This window comes from Lissotriton vulgaris, chromosome 5 (genome assembly GCF_964263255.1).
Source record: "Lissotriton vulgaris chromosome 5, aLisVul1.2, whole genome shotgun sequence".
NCBI lineage: Eukaryota > Metazoa > Chordata > Amphibia > Caudata > Salamandridae > Lissotriton > Lissotriton vulgaris.
The window spans coordinates 1,118,287,341-1,118,299,517 of record NC_141693.1 but is presented as its reverse complement, the minus strand read 5'-3'; positions in this window follow the sequence as shown (position 1 = coordinate 1,118,299,517).

Below are 12,177 nucleotides of genomic sequence, written 5' to 3'. Positions count from 1 at the left end.
AGGAGACACAGTAGGAGCATGAGGACATTCCCAATGCCAGGTCTATACATCGTGGCAAGGCAGCTGAGGCTCCAGGCTCCAGCCCGGAACCAACGCAGGATCCAGGAACGCATCTTCCGGCTGTGGATAACACTCCTGGGCCAGACTGAAGAGGAGATATACTCCAAATACAGGCTGAATGGGGCAATGATAACCAAGCTCATTCGAGACCTTGACCCCCTGATGCAGCACCCAACAAGGAGGACCAATGCCGTACCCACCCATGTCCAGGTCCTGTGCTACCTGCACCTCCTGGCCTCCGGAGGCTTCCAGGGGACAGTTGCAGTTGCAGGGGGGATCTCCCAGAGCACACTGTCACGCTGCCTATGGAGTTTCCTGGACGCTATGCTGACCCGCATTCACCATTACATAACCTTCCCAACCACCCAACAGGACTTAAATCAAACAAAGCTTCACTACTATAACATTGCGCAATTCCCCCATGTAATTAGATGCATTGACTGTACCCACATCCACATCTGCCCATCCGCTGAGTCAGAATACATGTACCGGAACCGCAAGTCCTACCACTCACTTAACATCCAGATGGTCTGCAATGCATAGACAATCATAACTGACATAGTGGCCCAATACCTGGGGAGCACGCATGATTCTTTCATATTCAGACACAGCGGCATATACACCCGCATGGCCGGGGTGACTTTGGCGAAGGACACCTCCTAGGTAAGTACACATGCCCACATACAGTATGTCAAGCCCATGTAGCTGCGCATGACAGGCACTGACCCTCTGCTCCTTTCCTTCAGGTGACAGCTCCTATGGCCTCCATGAGTACCTCCTCACCCCATACCTCAACCCTGCCTCGCCACAGGAACGGCGTTACAATGCTGTGCACATTCACACCAGGAATGTCATTGAACGGACATTTGGGATGTTAAAGAGCCGATTCCGCATCCTGCATAAGACTGGTGGGGCCCTCAAATACCAGCCTGAGGTCTGCTGTCGCATCGTGGCCGTGTGTGCCATACTCCACAATATTGCTATCAAGTGGAAAATACCTGTGGAGATCTCTGGCAGTGAGTCGGAGGGGGACAACCGCCCACCTGCACATGTGCTTCATGCACGCGGGGAGAATCGTGCTGAAGGACACAGTCGCCGCAACAACATCACACTGAATTATTTCTAGTGCACCCATACCCCTCACACAACACTGCCCTCATGCATGCCAAATGAAATACTCATTTGGAAACGTGGGCTGACCTGTTTGGGGGTTATCTCTTCTGCCTCTGCTCCTGACAAGGACACACAGCGACTTTGATTCTTCTACTCTGGGACGCGGCTCTTGACCCCGAGCTGCCACCGTCTGGACCAGGACCCGCCCTCACTGCCCACACCGCTGCGGGACTGCGAGACACTTCCAACACCTGAAGCCTCTTCCCGCAGTGGCCCCGCCCCCCGCCCGGTGCTTTGCATAAACTTTTGCAGCACCTGCTGCGCGGGTGCTTCTCATTTGGAAACGTGGGCTGACCTGTTTGGGGGTTATCTCTTCTGCCTCTGCTCCTGACAAGGACACACAGCGACGTTGATTCTTCTACTCTGGGACGCGGCTCTTGACCCCGAGCTGCCACCGTCTGGACCAGGACCCGCCCTCACTGCCCACACCGCTGTGGGACTGCGAGGCACTTCCAACACCTGAAGCCTCTTCCCGCAGCGGCCCTGCCCCTCCCGTTTAGGAGGATATAAACAGCCTACCCGTCTCGCGCAGCGGGACGCACGTGGGACGAAGCTCGGGGCGAAGCCCGGGCAAAGGGCGGGCCCTCTGAGGCCCTCGTAGGCCAGTGTAGGCCGGGCTGGGCCCACTTTCTTTCGCCTACAATATTGGGACTGTACCCAGTGTTAAGGGTGGTGGATATAGCATTGATGTCTGCTGAGGGCTGCATTGGGAAGGTGGGGGGTACACGAAACGGGACCCTGGATAATTACTTCTCAATGGCCTTGGTTGATAGAAACCTCCTTGGCTGAGCGTAGAGCAGATCGTCGGCGCTCAATCGAGAATATGAAAAATAGGCCACTCACTGATACCTTTCTTACCCCTGCCCCTCAGGAGGGTGGCTCTCTCAACACTTGTGAGGTTCTAGCATCGCTGGAGGATATTCCGCTCTTACTGCGGGACTGTATCCCTCCTTCCACATGTTTATCTACTGAACAGGCTGCCCCCCCCCGTTAGCCCTATTTGCACCTCAGTGGATTTAATAACCCAGCAATCCACTGCAGCGAAACCAAGGAAGCCTAGGCCGAAACAGAAAGTTGCAATTGAGACGCATGGTCCCCCCCCAAGCAAGAAGAGAAGGAAACTGAAGGGTGGGCAGGGTAAAGCTAGAATACCCCATTCCGACTTTGGGAAAGTTACCAAGCCCCATTCCAATTTCGGTATGGTAACCATGGAGGTCACAGAAATTCCTCCACCCCTGACACCATCGCAAGCAGTGACCCCCTCTGTTTCGGGCCCAAACACAACAGATCATGACACCCATCCCACCGCCACTTCACTGGGGAACCTAGAATTCCTACTTAGATCTTTACTCCTTCCCATAAATGAGAGTATCAAAAAAGTGGAGATTAGGCTTACCATCTTGGAGACGGCTATAAGCAGCATGGTTACTTTAGCCAAGGCCCAAGCGACAGGGGTCACTCAACCATCAACCTCTGCTAAGCAACTTCCTAATAATGTTTCTATAGTGCAAAATCAGTCCCCCAAACCTAACCCCAGCCCCCTGGCAGGGTCCCCGCCGATCATCAAAGAGCGCCTCGCCAAAAGCCACAAAACACCCCAGCCCCAGCTCCAGTTGGCGACTCACAGAAGGGACCAACAGGGGCACCCATAGGGAACACACGGGAGGTCCAGGGTAGCAGCAAACCTTTTAGAGTTCCTGTTACCAAAAGGCCGCAAGTGGAGATCCCTCCACAAGCAGTCCCCTTTGTGGTCGTTTTGACTGGGGTCCCTCCTCTACCTGAAAACAAGAGAGAGGGATATGCTCAGCTGAAAAACAAAATAATTCACTGGCTGCGCACTTATAGGCCCATTGCATACAATATTGATGGAGAAATAGTGCACGTCAGGCGGCTCAATTGGTTGGGTAACAGACGTAAGGATATTGAGGGAGACCTGGTGGTGGTTAACTTTAGAGACCCACGGGCAGTGGATTATATATTAAATTGGCCCACTGGAAATGGAGACACTTGCATTACCCCGAGGGCTTTGACATACTTTTACCCTAGAACTGGGATGTTTCCGCCACCCTACACTAACGGTCTGTTACCTCCCTATCCCAACCCCCCGCCTTCACATAACATCAGGTATGCCCCTTATGGACAATACCCCGCACAGGCGGCTGACTTCTCGGGCTGGTCTTCGGTACCCCAGAGAAGCATCAGGAATGCCGATAGAAGAATGGAGCACCTGAGGCCCTTCACCCCTCTGGAGATGGGTAATAGGTTCTCCATGCTATCGGGTCTAGAAGACTGCGACTGAAGTCTACAGTCAATGGGGGAGAAGGGTGGTTGCATAAGTAGTGTCCTCTCACAGGGTATTGTGTTTGAAGAACAAAGGGAGGCAAGAGGAAATGACAATAGTCAGGCGGGGGACAGTAATTTACCACCGATACCACATGGCTATGTGGACGCCCCTGCCACCACTAACGAGGGGGAAAGGAGAGGGAGCAAGGGTATTTCGGTATTGACCTCCATAGACCATAGAGATATCCACCTGATATCCTGGAATGTGGCTGGTTTAAAAAGGAAGATGGAGCTCCGGAATGGCACACATTCATCGAGAAGTTCGATGTCTGCCTATTCCAGGAAACTTGGAGTCTCCACCCTTTATACAAATCAGGATATACTACATATTCTGCCCCTGCAGTAAGCGGTGGGAAGGGTAGACCAGCGGGAGGACTACTGGTTTGGATCAAAATTGATCTGAACTGGGATATTGCCATAAATAACTCTGTATGTAGGGACCTCCTTCAACTATCTTGCAGGGGACCGGCTGGGGGGATTAGGTTGGAACTATTCAATGTTTATGCTAGAGGGACACCGGGGGACACATCCTCAGAAACACTAACTAGTCTGGACTTAGTACTAGCGAGGTGTCCACACTTGGCAAAAATTATTGTAGGTGGGGATTTCAATTGTACATTTGAGCCCCTGAGTGGGGACGATCCCCTTGGTACCGAGGGAGAAGATTCTAGATGGTCCATTCCAGCCTTGTCGTTACCCCCTATCCGAAAATGGTCAGCAAGGGCAATCCAAATTAATGCCCTAACCAGGGAACATAAACTAAGAGCTCTTAATGGTAGGACCAATTCGGATAAGTATGGTGCGATGACATTTATTAGGCTCAGCGGCCCATCTAGAAAAGATTATATCCTGTTAGACGTCAGACTATGGAAACACCTTCTAGATATGGAGGTGGTGGCTACACAGGATAGTGACCACAATCCCCTTTGTACAAAGCTTAGGTGGGGCAACGTTAAGACGGGAGAGTTACGCGCTCCCCTGAGGCTGACCAAGGAGGTGGTCCCCTATAACAGTAATCGTAGGCTGAAATGGGACAAGGCCCAATTAAATGAAGATCAACTAGGGAGTATAAAATCACTTGTGGAAGATCTGACCCTGGACCTGTCAGCACGGGAACAAGAACCTAGAAACGTATTAGAGTCACCAATCTCCTTAGAAACAGTTTACAAGAATACAATTGAGCTGGTGAGCCAATATTTTTTCAAAGGGATTAATCTTAAGGCCAGCAATATACCGCCCATCTCCACCAATTCCTGGTATAATGCCCAGTGCAAGGGTAAAAGGAAGGAGCTAGCAGCTTCCCTCCTCAAAAAAGATCCCTCACTAGTTAGAGCGGCTAGGAAGGATTATTCGAGGGCTGTAGCAGCTGCCAAACGAGAATGGGAAGAAAAACACTGGCAGGATCTTTATGGGGCGGTCTCTAGGAGGAACTCAAGGCTGTTTTGGGACCTAATTAACAAATTTAAGCAACAGAGTTCACAACCATTAGCCACCCATATAACAAGTAAGCAATGGGTCGACCACTTTTCCGCAATATATGACGGAAATGAAGCTGACCTTCCTTTAATGGTAGATACGGGGGGAGAAGGGGGATATGCAAGGGAGCTTGAGGAGCCATTTCTGCCCTTGGAAGTATTAGTGGCAATTAGACGTCTGACCCCGAAGAAGGCGGCTGGCCCAGATGGGATTCCGGGGGACCTTCAGATAAAGGAACCCAAGGCTTGGGCAGAATTAATTGCCCTCATAATGAATTATATCGCCAGGGGGCACCCCGTGCCGGACTCCTGGAAGGGCGCTGAGGTGGTCACGGTGTTTAAAAAAGGGGATAGAGAGGACCCTGCCAATTACAGACCTATCAGTCTGATAGATGTGATACAGAAAGTGGTTGGCAGGGTCATCATCTCAAGGGTCGGAGTCTGGATGGAAGAGGAACAAATCCTCTCCCACCTACAAGCAGGTTTTCGACAGAGGGTGGGGACGATGTACCAGGTCTTTTGCTTTTTTGGCATCTATTGGAAGTCAGTTACCATCAATAGAGGCAGTCTCTATATGGCTTTCATTGATCTCAGGATGGCTTTCGACCTGGTCCCTCGAGCAAGGCTGTGGGAGACATTAGAAAAGATGGGCGTTCCGGGGCCGCTCCTGAGCTTCATCGTAAGACTCCATGAGGGGAATTACGCGAGGATCAGATGGGGGACCCAGGGTCAACTAACTGAAAGGGTGCCCGTGAAGAGAGGAGTGCGACAGGGATGTGTCATGGCACCGACCCTCTTCTCCCTGTTCGTGAATGGGGTGGTAGAATACCTGAGAGGGGAGGAGGCCGACGTACCATCGCTGGCGGGGGAACGAATCCCCACCCTACTCTTCGCGGACGACACCCTATTGATCTCCAAATCCCCGGTGGGACTCCAAAGGCTTTTAAATCGTTTTAACATCTTTTGTATAGACAGAAGACTTACCATCAATACCTCAAAAACTAAACTCATGGCCTTTTCACCCTCTAAAAGATTCAGGAACAATTTTACACTCAATAGGGCACCCTTGGAGCTGGTGGAATCCTTCGACTATTTGGGGGTAAGGGTCAATAGTCGGATGAGTTGGAAGGACCACCAGGCTAAAATGTTACTTAGCCATAAAAGAGTGGCAGGGGTAACACTGAGGGAGCATCGGGAATCAACAAGCAAACCCGTGGCCCCAGCTATGGCGATATATGAGGGCCAGATACTCTGCACTATATGGCTCTGAGCTGTGGGGGTTTGAAAATGTGTCTGAGTTAGTAACTGCGGAAAATAAGTTCCTTAGGGAATTGGTGGCTCTTCCCGTCTCCACTCCGTTAATCCCCCTGCGACTCGATCTAGGTAGGAGACCCATTAAAGATCTGGTGCGGTTGCGCCCTTTACTGTTTTGGGTGAGGCTGCGGAGGACTGAGGAGCTTGCCAATTATGCTGCCGTTCTGGATGAATTGATATCGTTAGACACCGGTAATAAAATCAGATGGTTGTATAATTTGAGGCAGCTGGTGATGCAACTGGGCCTAAGGGATGTATGGGAGAGCCAAATGCCACCTCCCAAATCAGTGATTAAGAAGATATATTGGGAGTGGGCACAGGCTGAGTTAATATGCAGTGGGGCTGGGGGTCCACTTACCGAGCGGTTTTTAAGGTTTTTAAAGATTAAATGGTTCGGGAAGTTGGAACATTTCCTCGACCTTATAACCAAGCCTTTAGATAGAACCCTTTATTTAAAGTTAAGGTACGGGACCCTCCCTGGACATGATTATACATCGGGGTGGTCTACTGTTGATGGCCCTGCACGCAAATGCCCGGGGTGCGCGGCCCCGAAGGAGACTGTGGCGCACCTACTGTTTGCCTGCCCCGCATATAAAATTGCTAGGAGGATATGGCTGAAACCAGTATGCAAGGAGTTGGGTTTGAGGTGCCATCGTATGGCTTTAAGAGTTCTCACCACTGACCCTACTTCAACTGTCATGGTGTGCGGGGTGGCTAAATTTTTGGGCAGCGCTTGGCTGACCCGCATTAGGAGGTTAAAACAGCAATCCCCGCTCTAAATAATAGACCACAACCACTGCCCTCTGGTCCTATGCAAATCTGAGTCAGTATAGCCTGTTGTATTCTCAGCACATTGCTAACACTGTAATGTTGAGAAATTTGACCAATAGTAACATCTGATGTACAGTAATTATGTAATGGTTCCATTTTAATCTTGAATATAATTGTGTAGGTTTTAACTATTGTTTTTACCTTTTTAATGGATTGTATGTATGATTGTTGGAAATGTTATTCTTTTATGGTGAATTTTTTACCGAATAAAGATATTCATTCATTCATTCATTCAATAATGACATGAGTAGGATTTGCGTTTGAAATAAATTCTTATAATTATGTAAACAGGATCTTTCATTTACTTTTTGTGTTCAGAAAACATGAAAACTGTATTACGTCATACAGCCCCATGATTACGAAGCAGGCGTGCTTGTTACTTCACATGGCACTGCTGCTAATGGTCAGTCAATCACTGGCGCCTCTGGCTGGACGCGCCCTGTCGCCTCTACACATCCACCTCGACAGTCTCGGGCCGTGATGCTGCACTGGGCCTGGTACTGCTGCGGCGTTCTTGTACCACCGGCAGGGACAGGCTGCTCAGACTGGATGTGCCCTCACAGGCATCATCACCCCCCCCCTTGCATGGGCATGTCCACACACCTGCTGGTTTTGGAAGGCGGTTGTGACCTGTTCCAACGCCCTAACAACATCCTGCCAGCATTGCACCATTTGGATTTGCATTGCCAGGGACCGGCGTGACAGTTGGGATGTTGCATTCCCGATCAGGTGGCTTGACCTGGTATATGCTGATAGCCGGGTCAGCAGCTGGCGGTGGCGGCGGCCGGTGATGTCCTGCTGTGACACCATGATTTGGCTGTTCTCCCTCACTGCAGCCGTTAACACCTGCACGCTTTCGGTGAGCTGGCTCACATTGCGCTCAGTCTTGTAAAGCTGCAGCTGCATGGATGTCATGTGCCGTGCCTGCTTTTGGTGGACAGCTAGCATCCGGCGTTCGATACCAAGCCCTGGATCTTGGGCATGTTGCCCCCTGTCAGCTCGTGTTGCCACGTCGTGCTGCTGCCTCATCCGTCCGCTTGACTGAGAGTGCACAGTGGCTGTGTGCCGTGTCTGCCTCCTGGGTGGTGGTGTGCCCTGTTTCACTGCCATGTGTGACGCATGGGTTGGTTGCCCTCCTCCTGTGGCTGCAGGGGAGGCCCTGTCTACATGGGGAGGTGGTGGTACTGGTGCAGGTGTGTGTGAAGGTCCAGGTCGTGGGGGAGGATGGGTCTCTACTCAGTGTCCTCTGGGTTCTCCTCAATTTGGAGTGCCTCGCTGCCTGTCCTCTGTTGTTCTACAGCATCTGTGATGTAAATGGGTGCATGATTAATGAGATGAGTTTTGCACATGGGATGTTGCAACATGCATGCAGGCTTGCATTCCCTGACTGGCTTTAAGGACAGGTTTCACTTGACAGGTCTGGCAGTGTGTGGCTATCAGGGAACTATTATCACACTACAGGTCCCACAATGCAATATGGCGTTTCTGATGTGTATGGCCTGCATTACTGGGGTTATCAAATGGCTAGCTCTGGGAGCATGGGCATTGTTAGGGGACGGGGTCACAGTTGCATGGCTCTTACCTTGGGATTGTTGGGTGGGTTGGGAGGTGTCCAGCCGAGTGACCCCCACGCAGGCTGCAGGGTTGATGGTGTCCTCAACCAGGTCATCAAGTGGTTTGTTGGCCGCAACTGTGGGGTCTCCTCCTCCCGTGGCATGTTGCTCCCCCAGCTTCTCTGCTATGCGCTCTTTGGCACGGCCTCTGAGGTCATACCACCTCTTCTTCAGCTCATCAATGGAGCGCTGGGTCACTCCTACACAGTTTACCTTCGCCCTGATGTGCTGCCAAATGCGCCTCTTGTCTGCTTCAGGCACCTTCCTGGATTGCTTCACAAACAGCGTATCATGGTCCCTGCTGACTCCCTCAATAAGGAACTCCAGCTCCTGTTCTGAAAATTTAATTTTTCTTTTTCTGCCACTTGCACTGCTTCCTGCTGCATCCTGGGACATTCTGGAGTTGTATGTGTGTCCTGTTGTGAGGCTGCAGGGTATGTCTGATAGAGCTCAGTGCTGTGCCTCTTCCTCTCTCAAGCTCTGTATTCAGAATAAATGAGGGAACTGCCTACTTCCTGGTTGGGATGTCATCATTGTGCTCAAAATGCGACTTCTCGTTTTTGCGATCTCGCAATTTACGAGATCGCTATTTGCATTTTCGGTAATTGCGAAATCGCAATTTCAACATGGGAAATCAACAGGCGATTCTGCGATTTTTGAAGGATTTAGCGAAATTCGCATTCGGCGGTTGCGGCCGACTGCGAATCGCATTTTTGGATCGCTTTTATTGATGCATCCCATTCTCCGATTTCTAATTTGCAATTCAGTGTTTTTCGCAAATTAGAATTAGCAGAATCAGGGCTTGATGCATCTGGGGGCAAGCACCTTCTTCATGTCCAGAGTCTTAGAGGTTTATATGGCAACACCAGTTTTGTATGGCTTTTTTGAGGGGAAATGCCTACCTTACATATCATTGACGTTACCTGACGCAGCCAGATATAGTGCAGGATAAAAATGATGTAGGAGAAATAAAAGTGGCACATTAGGCCTCATTTGTCACTTTGTAAATATGAAGCACTGAATGTGCTGCAGCTACGTAAATAAAAATTATATAGCAGCAGGGCAAGCACCTAGTAAACATCCTCCCGGTTTCTCCCATGATTCTGCACAATCCCAACCAAACTCCTGATCGGGTGAAATGGTCTTCAAGCATCAGCTACGCGCTTCGATTTAATTGAGTCACTATGATCAATTATTGCAACGTGGCAATGAGGTTTTTTGAGATATCTGTTATGACAACGCAGAAGGACATTGAATCCCAAGGACTCTATGTGCATTCACTTGAAATCTTTAAAAGAAAACGCAAAAGGCATTAGAAGCATATCATTTAGTTGCAAATGTTTTCCACACAGGCTGCTAAGAGTATGACACATTATTGAGTCATAGCCGACTCTACTTGCACATCCACCCTCTCACTAAGAGACCCCTTGTGAAGGATGTCTTTAGGCTGCATGCCTGTCATCACTAGGCCACCTCTTCAAGGTAGCAGTAGCTGCAATGTTGACGCCTGCCACTTTTGCTTCTGCTTCTGACCCAGACGAACAGTGTGAATCTCTTCTTGAAGAGTTGTACGTTGTCTGCGTGGATTTAGCTTTATTTCCTTCTCAACCTGTATCGCTACACGAGGAAACATGATTCTTGCTCAGCTATGAAGTAAGCTTCAGTGCCTACCTTGAGTGATACGGTGTCTAACTCCAATCATCTTGTTGCTATGCAGGGAGCGTGCTCCCAGGCCTTACCACAATACCAATATGAATAATGTGTCGGCTTTGCCTGCCTGTGAAGATTACTGATCCCCGAGGGTTGGGAATGGCAACGCGGAATGGGTGTGCATTAACAAAATGATTTATAGTTACAGGCAGGGACAAAAATCTCATTTGCTGGTGTTAGCATTAATAATCTATCCATTATTTTTCTATTTGAAGACAAACACTTTTCTTCACATATTAAACACATTGATGCTTTGCCTGAAACAGCCTTTAAGAATAACCGTGCTGAGTACCTTATACATGACTCTTATCTACACACATCGGACTAACTTCCTACCTTGCATATCATTGACGTTACCTGATGCAGCCAGAACTAGTGCAGGGAAAAAAATGATGAAGGAGAAATAAAAGTGACACATGAGGCCTCATTTGTCACCTTGTAAATATGGAGCACTAAATGTGCTGCCACTACGTAAATAAAAAATAATGCAGCAGCAGCGCAAGCTCCTTGTAAATATCCCCTTTCTTCCACAAACCTGCACTGTCCCAACCAAACTTCTGATCAGGTGAAAAGGTAGCACTTGCTGCAATGTTGCCGCCTGCACTTTTACTTCTGCGTTAGACCCAGGCGAACAGTGTGAATCTATTCTTGAAGAGTTATTCGTTGTTTGCGTGGATTTAGCGTTTGTTCCTTCTCAACCTGTACCGCTACAAGAGGACACATGATTCTTGCTCAGCTATGAAGTAAGCTTCAGTGCCTACCTTGAGTGATACGGTGTCTAACTCCAATCATCTTGTTGCTATGCAGGGAGCGTGCTCTCAGGCCTTACCACAATACCAATATTAATAATGTGTCAGCTTTGCCTGTCTGTGAGGATTACTGATCCCCGAGGGTTTGGGAATGGCAACGCGGAATGGGTGTGCATTAACAAACTGATTTATAGTTACAGGCAGGGACAAAAATCTCATTTGTTGGTGTTAGCATTAATAATCTATCAATTATATTTCTTTTTGAAGGCAAACACTTTTCCTTACTTAGTAAACACATTGATGCTTTGCCTGAAACATCTTTTAAGAATAGCCATGCTGAGTAACTTATACATGACTCTTATCTACACACATCGGACTAACTTCCTACCTTGCATATCATTGACGTTACCTGATGCAGCCAGAACTAGTGCAGGGAAAAAAATGATGAAGGAGAAATAAAAGTGACACATGAGGCCTCATTTGTCACCTTGTAAATATGGAGCACTAAATGTGCTGCCACTACGTAAATAAAAAATAATGCAGCAGCAGCGCAAGCTCCTTGTAAATATCCCCTTTCTTCCACAAACCTGCACTGTCCCAACCAAACTTCTGATCAGGTGAAAAGGTAGCACTTGCTGCAATGTTGCCGCCTGCACTTTTACTTCTGCGTTAGACCCAGGCGAACAGTGTGAATCTATTCTTGAAGAGTTATTCGTTGTTTGCGTGGATTTAGCGTTTGTTCCTTCTCAACCTGTACCGCTACAAGAGGACACATGATTCTTGCTCAGCTATGAAGTAAGCTTCAGTGCCTACCTTGAGTGATACGGTGTCTAACTCCAATCATCTTGTTGCTATGCAGGGAGCGTGCTCTCAGGCCTTACCACAATACCAATATTAATAATGTGTCAG